This window comes from Mizuhopecten yessoensis, unplaced genomic scaffold (genome assembly GCF_002113885.1).
Source record: "Mizuhopecten yessoensis strain PY_sf001 unplaced genomic scaffold, ASM211388v2 scaffold10829, whole genome shotgun sequence".
In the NCBI taxonomy this organism is placed as follows: domain Eukaryota; kingdom Metazoa; phylum Mollusca; class Bivalvia; order Pectinida; family Pectinidae; genus Mizuhopecten; species Mizuhopecten yessoensis.
Genome location: NW_018408742.1, coordinates 1,101,435 through 1,116,526, shown reverse-complemented (window position 1 = coordinate 1,116,526; position 15,092 = coordinate 1,101,435). Strand labels below are relative to the sequence as shown.

Here is a 15,092-nt window from a genome sequence, read left to right as displayed (position 1 = left end):
CAGTTTTGAATGCCTAGTCTAATTTTTTGGCAGTGGTGCGGGGATCCTTAATTGTTAGGATACTGGGACAGCCTTTGGTACTATTATAATCGTTTGTCCACATTTCTATGTATGTGTTTTTTTATAAATAAAGAGCTGTTGGAGAGAATCTTAAGGAAGTTTTCATTGACCTTCCAGTTTCTTCAGTAATTTCTTCCTTACAGCCTTTATACATGCATTTTGTTTAACATAACATGCATTATGTGGTATTTTGTATTTTAAGCAGGTTAATATTCGGGTACAAAAGGCTAAAATTTCACACAATTCTCTATCACAAAAACAAGCCATGCTTAAATACAGAATGTCTTCCTTATTCAAGTTTCAAAATGAACAAGATAATCAATCTTTGATCAGCTCTTTAAAATGGTGTTATTTTGTTTTAAGATAACGATGTCAAAGAATATTTGCCACTGATACAAAGTTTGAAGAGGATCCTGTGATTGTGTGTTACAGGTCTTTAACATTAGACATTTTTTAAATACCTTCCTAACATAATAGATGCAATTCCTAGTCAGAAATGGTGGTCTACATTATGTAGACATCCTCTTGATACCAGATCAATTTCAAAAGCTTGTAAAAAAAGTTGTAAGATAAAAAAAAAGCAGGGAGGAGGGTAGTTTGTACCTGGTGTATTAGCCTCTTGTCAATACTACAATACTACAAGGTACTATCTGTAGTTTTTATCACAGAAACCAGTTTTTTCTGCCGTGTGGGATTTTTTGGAAAAGATATACTGTATACGTCTTAAGCTACCTTGGTGGTAAAATTGTCTAGACGTAAAATCTGAACCAAACTCACCTAAATTTTCAAAGTTTAATTCAACAGGTACATAGATACCAGGCAGTTTGTTCCTTCAAGTTCTACACACCATGTTGAATCTATGTTACTAAATTCAAGGAAAATATTGAATTTTCAATTCAAATGTGAAGCAGAAATTAGATTTCTCTGTGGAGTTTTATTATGATTATGTAATCAAGGTCATTTTTTCAAATGTTCTTTTCTTGGGAGTTGAAAACAGGATTACAGAAGATTAGCAGTCTATATACAGTGTATATTGTGAGTATTTACGGTAGGACCAGGGACTGCCCTATTAGGTTTGATCTTTCTAGCAGAGTCTATACAGCGTATATTGTGAGTATTTACGGTAGCCCTGTTAAGGTTGATCTTTCTAGCAGAGTCTATACAGCATTTATTGTGAGTATTTACGGTAGCCCTGTTAAGGTTGATCTTTCTAGCAGAGTCTTTACAGTGTATATTGTGAGTATTTACGGTAGCCCTGTTAAGGTTGATCTTTCCAGCAGAGTCTATACAGCATTTATTGTGAGTATTTACCGTAGCCCTGTTAGGGTTGATCTTTCTAGCAGAGTCTATACAGCATATATTGTGAGTATTTAGGGTAGCCCTATCAGGATTGATATTTCTAGTGAAGTCTATACTGTGTATATTGTGAGTATTTACGGTAGGACCAGGGACTGCTCCCTATCAGGGTTGATATTTCTAGCAGAGTCTTTACAGTGCATATTGTGAGTATTTACGGTAGGACCAGGGACTGCTCCCTATCAGGGTTGATCTTTCTAGCAGAGTCTTTACAGTGTATATTGTGAGTATTTACGGTAGGACCAGGGACTGCTCCCTATCAGGGTTGATCTTTCTAGTGGAGTCTATACTGTGTATATTGTGAGTATTTATGGTAGGACCAGGGACTGCCTTATCAGGGTTGATATTTCTAGTGGAGTCTATACTGTGTATTTTGTGAGTATTTACGGTAGGACCAGGGACTGCTCCCTATCAGGGTTGATCTTTCTAGCGGAGTCTTTACAGTGTATACTGTCAAGCTTTTAATCTTGTCCACAAACACTTCTTTATGTAAGGAAGAGCTCATAACAATAAGGCTACCACAATATCACTACAAGTGATCTACCCGCTGACCCTTCCATTATACCTTACAACCCACCTAGACCTGAAGGATTTCCTCAAACAGGATAGCGGAATGACCCAAATGGCATTCTGCTGCATAAGTAACCCAAGCATTAATTGAATGACCCAATAACCCTAAAAAAAACATAGAATTCCCCAACAATGGATGTTAACTGCTTCATCTGATCTACCCAGTAACCCGTCCATTATTGGTACAACCTATTGAGTCCTACACATTGCTAGAATGGTCCACTAGGACTTTTCTACATCTGATACATCAGGGAACCCTTCTATTATACCATACAACTCACTCAGTCCAGTAAGAACCCTGTGAGCTGGTGGCCTGTACAGTTGTTTAGAGCATCAGTGTAGAGTTCAGAGGTCCTTGGTTCGAGTCCATGTCTGGCCATTACATTTTCCCTCTCCTGTTACAATGATACCTATCACTAATCCTTGTTTTGAAAGAAGGTACAAGAAAACATATTCTTATTCCTATAAATGTGTGAATGAACGACGCACAAATGAAATGTCATCTGACCTTCAGGAAAAATATATGAGTATAATATTCTCCAGTGCCTACCAACTGAAACCCTTATAATTGCTTCCTATCTTGTTCCTGTAAATTACTGTAACTGAAGATTATGAATTCATAAACATAACTGAAGATTATGATTTCATACATGTAACTGAAGATTATGATTTCATAAATGTAACTGAAGATACGTTTTACATAGTAACTTCATGTTTTGTTTTTATTAAATTTTCTTATTTCTATTTTTTTCTTTTAATCTTTCTAAACCTGATCTATTGGTTATAACAAAAGTGCAGTTCATAACTTCACGAATGCCTTAGTTATATATATGTGTTGATGATTCACCTCTCGGAAGATTAATACATTTTTTATTTTTTAAATCAACCTATTCCCTGACCCTGCTACCCTGTATGAGGAGAAGAAGTTGTCCCAAAACCACAAAATAAACACAAGGAGAAGATTAAACGTGTGCGGTTTTGGAAGTAGCTCTTGACAGCGACTGGGGCTACCTTAGTGCATGATTAGATCATAAAGTACACAATTGGCTTGCCAAATGTAAACACCACGGAACATATCCCCGGCCACTTGCACGAAAAAAGGCACCCTGATCACAAGGATTTGCCAATACAGCCAACATAGGAGATCACGTTTGTTATAAGACCTGCTCCCTTGTTTTGGCAGTATGTCATGCTCAGGTCTGAAGTGAAGTGGGAGACACTAAAACAGCAGTGAAGTTTTAGCTGTGTAATTGATTTGTATAAAGCCCTTTGTGGGCCTGGGCCTGGGACCAGATCATATTAAAGGTGCTATATTTCTTCCTGTTTTGTTTGTTCCTGCAACACATAAGGATTGAATGGCATTTTTTTCAATTTCACAGAAATCGGTTACATACATATACATATGCCATGAAACGGGAATAAGGCCGCTTCATGGTAAATATGAATGCAACAGTTTGCGTTCATACAGGCATGAACATTGAAAAATTGCCTTTGAATTCTTTTATTCACATTCTAAATTTTTAGTTATTATTGACCTAAAAAAATGTATTCCCCGATATTTTCGATATTGAAGTGCCCGAGTTGTCAGTGAAAACAAGATTCCTGGAAATAGCTTAATTTCGCCTAAATGTTTGCTTTTAACGGTTGTTACATATTAATAAAGGCGAAAAGAGAGACTACAAAATGACGCTAATCCAAATACTATTTGTTCATAGCCCTATGAACACAATTTCTAAAGGTAGTGCTTATAGCGGAACTTGCAGTGGAAATGTAGATATAGTGGAGGGAGTTTTTCTGTTAGTTCCATTACTCTAATGCTAAAGTCCAACTGTCATCAAACCAAATATCTGGATACACCTAGAGGAGTACTACACCATTATATAAAATGTAGGTTTGGGTTTGTGCTTTATACATCCTATCAACAGCAATGGTCATTTAAGACTCTGCCAGGTTTTTGTGGTGGAGGAAACCCGGAGTACCTGGGTAAAATCACCAACATGTGGCCATTACTTGGTGATTGCCCATGTAGGCCTCGAACCTGTGACCTAGTGGTGGAGGGCTTGCGATCATTGATGTCAGACACCTTAACCACTCGGCCACTCTGGCCCCTCAAATGTAGGTCGTTGTGACTTATCTTTTACTTCACTGACCTACTTGGCCACTCTGGCCCCTCAAATGTAGGTCGTTGTGACTTATCTTTTACTTCACTGACCTTGGTAAGACTTTTCTTAAAGCTCATGATTTCCATAATAACAGACCAGATGAATATTTTTCATAAACAGCACCCATATGATCGCGTGCATGCAGGGATATGTCTCAAGATATTATATAATTTCTCATTCCTATGCCTTTATCATAGACCTGTCCAGGGCAAGAAAAGGGGAGGGGATATTGCACGATTATTACCAAAATTTATGACTATTTAATGTCATAATTAATGGTATAAATAATTTTGCAATAAAAATTTCATCATGAGAAATGAATACAGAATGTACATTACAGTTCTGGCTAGCTAATGTTCTGGAGAACTTGGCCCTCCCATCAAATTAACCCCAGACCTGCCCTAACAGACACCAGAAGGCCCCTAGGAAATGATGGAGGTTCTGCCCTCTTGGTTCTTGTCTAATAAAACTCCATGTTCTTGCATCTTGAGCTACTTACAGCAATATTATCTAGAAATTTTCGCTCATACATTCTGGTGTGTTAATTACGTGTGATCTGATATCCAGGGATTAGATGACACTTTAGAACTGTAAATATTAATCTTTTAATTTTTATGGTGTTGAAAGTTTCACAGCATCAATATGTTTTCATGAAAAAGACAACCCTTGAAATTTATAGCGAATCCATCCATCCATCTTTAGCCTAATAGCTCTAATATCTTAAAGCCATTAGACTTGAGACCTGCAAAAAACACATCGCCGAAATTGACCAATTTATCAGTTCCACGAAATTTGGATCTCCTGCAAAAACTTTGACTGTCCATGTACATCTAGATAGATCTGCCTGGTGTGACTTGAGCCATGCTCAGTTGACCAGATATATATATGTGTACAGTAGCTCATTTGGTAGAGTATCAGTCTAGAGTTTAGAAATCTGTGGTTCAAGTACTGGCCATATCTGTGCCCTGTCAGAAATAGGGGGACTCTTTAACCAACTGTAATTATGGTCTGAGTAAACTTAACCCATTTATTCCTGCATTTCCACAATGAACTATATCATTTGATTTGGAGCAGTCCAAATACATCATTGGATGTCAAGGAAAGTTTGTTCAGAGGATATCATAAAAAGCTTTGCCATTAGAAGTGAATACTTAGAAAAGGAAGGAACAAGGAAGTGGATCTAGACTGGATTGATCACTATAATTATGGGCAGCTCTGGGGTCAGAACATCTATGTTTGCTGTCTCACCAATCTAGCCACCACTACTTTCGTTATGTAATCTGGCTATTTTGGTATCTATAGCCAACATTTTGAGACACATTTTTTAGTCTACAAAAGAATCCAGACAATTCACAATCCAGCATTCTAGCTGGGAATAAAGGTCACTGCATAAATGAGGCCTGACTACAGATTTTAGAAATCCAGAGTTTTAATCCGAGATGGGCTAGCCGTTATCATTTTCTATGTCTGTTGTACTAGTAGCAATGTTCTGTACCTTACACGTATAACACCCAACATGTACCAATCTCCTACAAGCACCTGTCAGTTACACACGGTACACCTTATTGCTGGCAAAATTTCACACCTGTGCAGGTATATCACAAGGAAGACCTTTATGGTATATTGACAAAGGTGAGCTTTAATTGTCAGTATACAGAGCTCCCATCAAACCACAACTCACTCAAGGCCAAACCACAAACCCCAGAAAAAGGCCATCCAAACACCCACAGTCAGAATGCCATCTTGTTTATATCCTGTACAGCACACCACAGTAGGGGTCTTGTAGGAATAAGTTATCAAATCAATCCCAATCGGACAGGGTGAAAAGTACAGAGTTGCAGTAAAACCATTTGTAAGGGGCTATACTAGGTACCTAGCTTTAGGGTTCCAATGGGACAGTGACCTCATGAGGGCACATGGAAGGGACAACTGGGTAGGTGCTTTTAGGGTAGGATCCTAATAAAGACTTGATTATGAGGTTGCTTTAGGGAAGGGTCCTGATGGGGTGAAGATTTGAGGTCATAACAGGGCAGGCTGATATAGGTACAGTTGTAGGTACGTGGCTTTAGGGAAGGGTCCTGATGGGGTGACAATTTGAAGGCATGATATATATAGGGCAGTCTGTATAGGTAGGTGGTTTAAGGATAGGGTCCTAATAGGGTGAAGATTTAAGGACAAGACAGGGCAGGTCAATATAGGTAGGTGGTTTAAGGATAGGGTCCTGATGGGGTGACAATTTAAGGACAAGACAGGGCAGGTCGATATAGGTAGGTGGTTTAAGGATATAAGGGTCCTGATGGGATGACAATTTGAATGCATGATAGGGCAGTCTGCATCAGGTAGGTGGTTTAAGGATAGGGTACTATGGGGTGAAGATTTAAGGGCAAGCAAGGGCAGGTCGATAAGGTAGGTTGCTTTAGGGTAGGGTACTATGGGGTGAAGATTTAAGGACATGATATATGGTTTATAGGTAAATGGCTTTATAGGTTAGGGTCCAGAGAGGGTGAAGATTTGTGGGCATGATAAGCAGGCTGGTAGCCATAGGCAGGTCGGTGGCTTTAGGATAGTGTTCTAAGGGTGAAGATTTGAGGACTGTGTGAGGGGTCAGGTCGGTATAGGTAGTCCTAACATGCAAGCTAGAACACAGTTAAGTAAAAATAGGGACTTAACAGTATAAGGGTTCTAACGGGGTGAATATTTCAGGACATGTGAGGGAATTGATAGGTATAGGTAGGTGACTGTACAGTAAGGTTCTATAATGGGATGGACTGGTTTCAGCACAGGTGAAAGGAAGGGCTTACAAACTGGTGGATATCCCAGGAGGCAATCATGCTCATTCCGTTACCCTTTTCATAATACATTCAATGATCGTTTCCTTTTAAAACCCAAACTGAGAAGACAGCTTGACAATCTGAAGTAAACTGAAATATCTTTAATACTCGTACACTTTCAGAGGTAGAGAGTGTTCTGTTATATCTATGGCATGCAACACGTAGCACAGATTTCACTGTCAACATGTATTTACATGACTGGAGATTAAGGGTACGCTTTCATTATTCCCCGACTGAAAAGACATAAAAATCAACACTATACCCTCAATGAAAAGATCGCAGGGAAAAAAAAAATAGATTAAAATTTTCAGAGGAATTTTACAAGTGAAGTCAATGCTTTAATACGAGTTTTATTAGATTTTCTGATTCACTGATTATGTACAAAGAAAAACCGTCTTATTGCAGGTAAGCTGATCACCTCTGCTTTAGGAATTCCAGGTCAACACATATGTATATATCCTCATTTTTTTTTATTTGAAACAAGAGATCGAGCAGGCAAAAACGTAACCAAATTATTTGTTTAAAACTCATATAAGCCAAAACAGTGTCATACTGTTGTTGAAAAGCAGAAAATGAAAAACTTGTTCAAAACTGGACCAGGTAAAAAAGTCACTAAATTGTTTGTTAAAAACAACAACAGGATAGACCTCAACAAAATATCCAGCCCATATAGCTATTCATATTGGAGTGGAGTAAAACCTGAATTACATCAAAGTGGTCAGTCATGACTGCATGATAATCAATTCTTATACGCTGATATTGACCAAATGGTAAACTTGACTTATGATTCATGTATTTTAAACAATGCCATATATTTGTAATCCATATATGCATGGAAATAAAAAAAAAGATGGCTTAAATGGAATGAATTCCTCAGCACAATTAACACCATAAAAAAGGCACCACATCATTTTGTCCAATTTGTAGTTTTTTTCTTCCAAGCGCAGCCTTCTCACAGTAGCGGAAGTTTTTAAACTGTGTCCATTTGATTAAACTTGATACAGAAATCAAAGGAATTCGTTCACTAGCTTTTGTCTGGAGCATATTTCCGTTTGAATAATGGATGGAGGCTGGGTGTTCTGACTTGCTTTGTCCTGTGGTAATGAGACTTGCTACATTAATTACGATCAGAATGCATGCAATGTGATTTAATTAACCCCAGGCTGTCACCCCCCCTACAACTAGACATGTGAAAGGGTCAACAGAAAGTATGGACTGGAAGAATGGGTTTCTGTAAAATACCAAACTTTCCTGTTAACTTTCTTCTGCAGTTTACTTTTTTTCAAATATTTTTTTCTACTACAGACTTTAATGGTAGAGATACTTATCAACCTCTGAAAGTCCAATATCTCGAATTTCCTTAATTTGAGAAACATTCATGAATCAGGGGCTTTAATTTGAGTTCACAGAAACATGGACTGCAAAAACATATGATCTTCAGGATAACTACTTAGAAAACAAATTGAGAATATGTCTATTTGCTTTTTGAATAATGTGTCTTAATTTTCCTACTTAAGAAGTACATTTCGTATAAATGCTCAAATTTTTCTTTGAATTTTGTCTGTGAACAAGTGCTTTTGGCAAGAACTCGTCCAATGATCGAATGGAATTTTTAGGTGATTCAAGTAATTTATTGATTAAAAAGAATGTTTTTAAGTCTCCTGAGATGTGATTTAAACCTGTCAAATATTTTATCAGAAATGGCACCCGTCTTGCAGTTCTAGGCGCACTTGGCCATGTTTTAGTGTGTGCCACTTATAATTGTTATGAAGACAGACATCGACCAGACAGAGATGTTCAGTCCAGTAAAAGGATTATCCTAAACAAGAATTTGTGTGTCAAAATTTAGACCTGGATTCCATTATGGAATGTGTCTGCTAAAAGCAGCCAATACAATCAGCCCAGATGAATGTAATTACAGGGATTTAAACATTATAATTCTAACATTTGACACAACTGCATCAATCAGACCCTATCAGAAAAGTCAATCTTAAAAGAATTTTAAAATAGTCGAAAGAGAATAAAAATATATCATTTACATGCCATTTAAAACAATCTGGATTGATAAAATGATAAATAAACAGCAATTATGACAAAAATAATTGTACAGAAACGCATTTAAATTGTCGAAGATTGAAACATAAATGGTGACCTTTTCTAAGATAGTGACATTTCTAATGTGACAATGAGACGATAATTACCTGTCATTAATCTCGGTATCTACAATATAATCTGATGTTTGATTAAATCGGTGACTGTTTCAAGTGAAGATACGAGATCACACGACTGCCAGTCTACCGTGATACAATTTTACTTATTGAACTGACAGATTCCCCATTACACTAGGCTAATTGTCCTAGGTATAGGTAACAACCTGGAATGTTGCACTCCTCGACACTTAAAAGGTCCCCAAAACACTATAAATCTCCATGGAGGAAAGGGTTTAAGGGAGAGAGTCACAATGTTCTGTGTTGTATTTCCAACAAAAGAGTTCCAATTTGTTCAACACTTTTCTGATTCAGAGTTGCTTGTCCATTTACTATAGAGAAGAGTTATGTACAAAACAAACAAGATACAAGAACTTTTATTTAACGTCGCATATTTGAAACAATAAAACATTAGCACTGTAGTGCTATTCCTGCGACAAACATGAGGTATATATGATAACAATCACATGCAGGTAATTAGACGGACTAGTTAACTGACAAACAAATATCACAGTGGCAATTTAACAAGTAAAACAAAGTACACGAGCAATGCAGCACATACATAATCACAGAAAGGTAGCAAAATAATTTCAATTTATAAAACTAGGACTAAGTACTGAAAACCTGTATGTCACACAAGTGTTTCTAATTAAGGGTTAAAGCACCATTACAGTGAAATATACATATATGCTAATATAGCAAAACGTAAACATTGACAGGATATACACTAATAAAGTGTGATTTAAAAAGGGACATTGATGTTAGTTACAAATAGGATTTAGATCTATAAACTTATGTTAGAAATATTTGATTAAAAACAATTTTACTGACCAGAAATGACAAAGATTTGGAACGTTTGCAGACAAAGCATTATGTAAGGACCCAATATGGCAAAGCTATGGAACGTTTGCAGACAAAGCATTATGTAAGGACCAGATATGGCAGAGCTATGGAACGTTTGCAGACAAAGCATTATGTAAGGGCCAGATATGGCAAAGCTATGGAACGTTTGCAGACAAAGCATTATTAAGGACCAGATATGGCAAAGCTATGGAAAGTTTGCAGACAAAGCATTATGTAAGGACCAGATATGGCAAAGCTATGGAACGTTTGCAGACAAAGCATTATGTAAGGACAAGTTTGATGTTTATAACCATGCTGTGTTTACTGACCAGATACAACAAAGTATTGTTAGGACAATCAGTTTTACGTTCATATAGCTATGGAATATTTACATGATATTTACATCAGAATTACATCATGTGTTCGGGTAATGGGGTTTAATGTTATTAGTTAAGGAATGTTTAGCAACCAGATATGACATTAATCTGGGCCCGTATTCATGAAACCGTTCTAATGCTCAAGCATGGAATCTGTGCTCAAACCAACTTTCTGGTAAGTCGCTTAGATCATGTCAAACAATCAAAATGTCAAATGTAAACATTGAAAACAGTATTCGGCTATAAGTCTCTTCAAAATGTTTCCAAATCAATGACAAAATAAGATTTATTTATTGAGTTATAACCAGAACAAGAAATTAGGCTTGAGCACAAAATCCGTGCTTGAGCATGAGAATGGCTTCATGAATATGAGTCCTGGTTTCTGATACTTGTAGTCATCTAAAGCACTTAATAACAAATCTATATGTGGCCATGTCAGCTAGTGTTCAAAAATCACTCAGATATAAGTGGATATTGTTTTTGTAAAGATGAAAGGCTGAAAATCTTACAATAGATAAGAAATGATTAATTTCTTGTAAGACATATTCATGACCTTTAAGAAAAATCACTTTCTGGGTGAACTTTCTTTGTAAAATCAATGATAAAATATTTGTTATATGCCACAAGACTAACGCCTCATGATAAATGTGTCTTAACGATAAAAACACGAGGGAAAGGAAAGGATGCTGCTTCAGCTGTTGGAGATTTGAGATGTTAATGGGTCCAGCAGGACTTGGNGGGGGGGGGAGGAGGTATTGAAGGAAGCCAGTTTGATTAGTACAAAAGAGCATAGAGCATAGAATATATTGGGGAAGGGTTGAGTACAGGACTGGTTGAGTGATCGGGGAGAGGATATATATCATTATTTGTATACCACCAAAGATATTTTTGAGGAGACCGGAAAGTGCAAGGCCAGTATAGTATCAAACAAAAGATGGAGTATGTATATATGATACTTAAGAGGGTGTGAATGTACTCCCATTATTTGGAATTGCGAGGGAGTGCCGGGGTCTAGTTCTCCCATTATTGAGTTAATATTAATTGGAGGGGAGGGTGGGGCCATGTATCCTCATTACCCATCTCAGCGTTGGGGATTACAGTACATGTACACAAAATGACCCGCCCATGTCCAGCTCAACAAACAGCTGATGTTTGTGTAGATTTGAGGCCCTGTCTATGTACTGTTTATGTATTATAGGGTGTACATAAACACTCTGTCCCTATACCCACTACCAGGCAGGCTGTAACATTCATCAGCTTTTCCTGGGGTGCCAGAGACAGGGGAGGCTGTTGTACAACCTACACTTGCAGTCATGATCAATCTGACATTAGTTTGGTTGGCCCTTTTCCACTCTATCTTTAACCCATTCACCCCTACATTTATAAAGTGGATTTGCCTAGCCTTTGATTTGGTAAGGTTAAAATATGAATGGGTTAAAAACACTGGATCCCACCAAATTAAAAGTTCAGTATTTCCAGAAATTAAATGAATACCATAAAAACTTAGACAACCAAACTCCTATAGTTTGATCAATTAAGTCAGACAAGTAAAAAAAAGAAAAGAAATTTGAGCAAACCTACTTCAAAATTTCTGAAGAATTCTGTGACAATTAGATAAACAATGTCTGACAATAATATTTTTTTACCAACAAATTTTAACAAAAAACTTGAGCAAGTCTACCTGATAATAGTCAACATCCTTCATTTAGAGAGTATTTGAAGAATACTAGTCCTTCGACAAGGTCTCATAGCTGTAGAGTACTCAGACTTCATGCCAACTAAACTTTTGAAGACCAATTGGATTTGTCCTAGTTGCATCACATGTACAGAAGTTCAACAGATGATTATAAAGTTCAAAAGATCCTTGTTGCAGATCACTGGAGGAAAAGGTTAAATTCACTTCCTCCTTCTATGTACAGTGTAACTTAGGTAAATAGAACCTTCATAATCTGAAAACCTATATAGTTTGTAACCTGTATGATTGAGATTGCAGATCAGAATATAGAGGCCAAACAATTATAGCTGTCGTTCAAAAACATTACTCAGCAAGTAAGATTAACTGCATCTACCCCTGGTCAGTAATGGGTGGTCAGGTGGTGGCGCAGTGGATAGCGCACTTGCCTTTCACAAAGGCGGTCGGGGGGGGGTTTGATTCCCCAATCAGATATGAAAAGGTACGGGGTCACCAGGTGCCCGACCAAGTAGGTTTTCTCCGGTTTCCTCCCACATTAAGACCCCCTCATCCTAACATCTGGGCAAACAAGAGAAGATAATATAATTTGAAATAACTTGTTTCAGTATTATTATTAAATAAATAAAGTTTATATTTTATAACTGCATCTACGGTCTCTTCTGGACTAGTGCCTCAAGTTTGAGAACAAGAGGACTCAGAAATTTCACACCACACCTTATATATACAGGTGAAAGTGGACAGAAAAAACGCTGGGAAACATCATACAATGAAAACCACAAAATAGATCTGCCTAGAGAGGGAGGAAAACAGTTGGCCCCCAATCTGGGTCTATCAATCTATACATTGTATACAACCCAAAACTTGTAAACTGTCCACAATAAATTTGCCACTCTATTGGTGTTTGGTTTAGACAGCTAGCTATACAATATTAAAATATACATATCCTGATATCAACAAAAACTTATATATGCATGCATTTTATTACGGGAAGAATAAATGGGGCACATCAGTTATAAATAATATATATATTAAGATGAACTATGTTAAAATGTTGTGTTATCCTCTGCTACATGATGACAATACATTTCTGCTAGGCGTCACACAAGGGCTGACAGGGCTTCGGTTTTAGTGTTTAACATAGATAATTACCACTATACTTTATGCGTGAAATTTATCATTTTCTATTTTCGGTTGATGTTCACCGTTATAAAGCCATCATCTGGAGTGACAGTGACACATATGGATAATGCCGAACATGAATACAAAAATGTAACACCGTGTCATGTCACACATAAACATCGCAGGTAATGTGGTCGTCACACCACTGTAACCTAGCTAGATCCCCAGCAGTCGCGTTAGGAATCATACATACTGCAAACACTGGCACATACAACCTGTCTAAATCAAACCTTTCTATTCCTACTGAGGTACATTGTACAACCTTTCTATGTAAACTGAACCTGTGTAATCTGAAAAACTGTATAAATCAGATATTCTTACTAGGTGCCACTATACATTTCTATGTAAAATTGCAACCTGTGAATTCCACATAGAAAGATGATGTATAAACTATATGTATCTACATTAATGACATATTTATTGTTTCAGATTAGTCAACTCATTCACCCCTGCATTTTTAAACTGGACTTGCCCAGTCTTCGATTTGGTAAGGTTCCAATGTGACTTTAGGGGTGAATGGGTTAAGTCATTGGCTTTCTGGTCCATCATACTTGTACTGCCCTACATATTTGTACAGGTGTGTGGACTAGAGCATTATTGAACAAACTTTCCTTTTCAAAAACAAGTGACAATTTTCTATTAAAAGTCACAAAACAAATATCTTGTTTTTTGCAAAATTTCTTAATACAGCATTTGATTTTAAATATTTTAATTTGACTTCTCTGGTAAATAAAATGAGGATTCTGAATTTTGCATTGTTTAAGCAAGTAAGTTTTCACACAAATGACCACAAGGGAAAATAGAAGCTTTCGTTATGAAATAACAAACTTACATCACACTTCTACAACTTTTAATATAAGCACAAATGGATAACACGTATACCATTAACAATACTGGCTTGATGACACTGAACTTTGTAACATCAATCTATTATTTGTAGGACCTAGATTGTGGATAATCTCAGCTCAAAGTCTATGGGCTGTACTTCCTTCTGTTGGGCTATAGCTAACATACACTATTAAAGGTACCCCGCAGGTATACAAAACTTCTAGGTCAGAATCGCTTCCACGCTAAAATGGAGGTTCAGGTAAAAACGACCAGGTAACAGGCCAACACTAACACATTCACAGGTAAATAACAGCTGAAATTTCGCCCCGTACCCCTGTACGTTGTATTTACTACGAACAACATGGTGTAACACAAAACACCACAACCTGGCATCTGTCCTTGATCAAGAGTGTGGCATTGCATCAAATATTCATGTAAACAAACATCTAAACATGTGCCAACATCTCATAAAATCCAAACTTTCATCAGTGGCCGATCATTGTTAAATTCAAAACAGGTAAAAACTTGTGAGGTTTGACCTAACCGTATAAATACATGCATCTGATGTATCAAGTCGTTAAGAACTGATATCCAAATCAAGTTTATAGGAATAGATAATTGCCACATGGTAAAAATGTACAGAATTGAACAAATTCAAAAACAGAACATTTTAACGTATCACTGTAGAGTACTATTACCAAGTAAGTTTATCGTGTGTAAGGTATAACATACCTGGTGTCAGGAGAGAGATGAATCACCTGTATATATCTCGTCAGTTGTGATGATCACAAAACACTAGCTGTCTGTTTGCGTAAATCCAAACGGCCGAAATACCACATCTTCCATCTTAACTCCACGTTTTTATCATAATAACCTTCCCAGGTTGTTGGCAATCAGTAAATACCTGTCCCTATAACGAGAGAGTACACAGGTAGATTAGTACCGAGCTACAATAGACACACCTGTGCGACAACACCAGGTAAGCA

At 37.1% G+C, this 15,092-nt stretch overlaps 1 protein-coding gene across 1 annotated transcript in view; it reads right to left on the bottom strand.

Annotated features, from left to right (window-relative positions):
- Positions 1–15,092, bottom strand: part of LOC110462740 — a 97,268-nt gene that overhangs the window by 47,057 nt on the left and 35,119 nt on the right. The window contains exon 6 of the mRNA XM_021516870.1: positions 14,839–15,016. The gene's annotated coding sequence lies outside the window, so the exon portion shown is untranslated. The remainder of the gene's footprint in view (positions 1–14,838; positions 15,017–15,092) is intronic.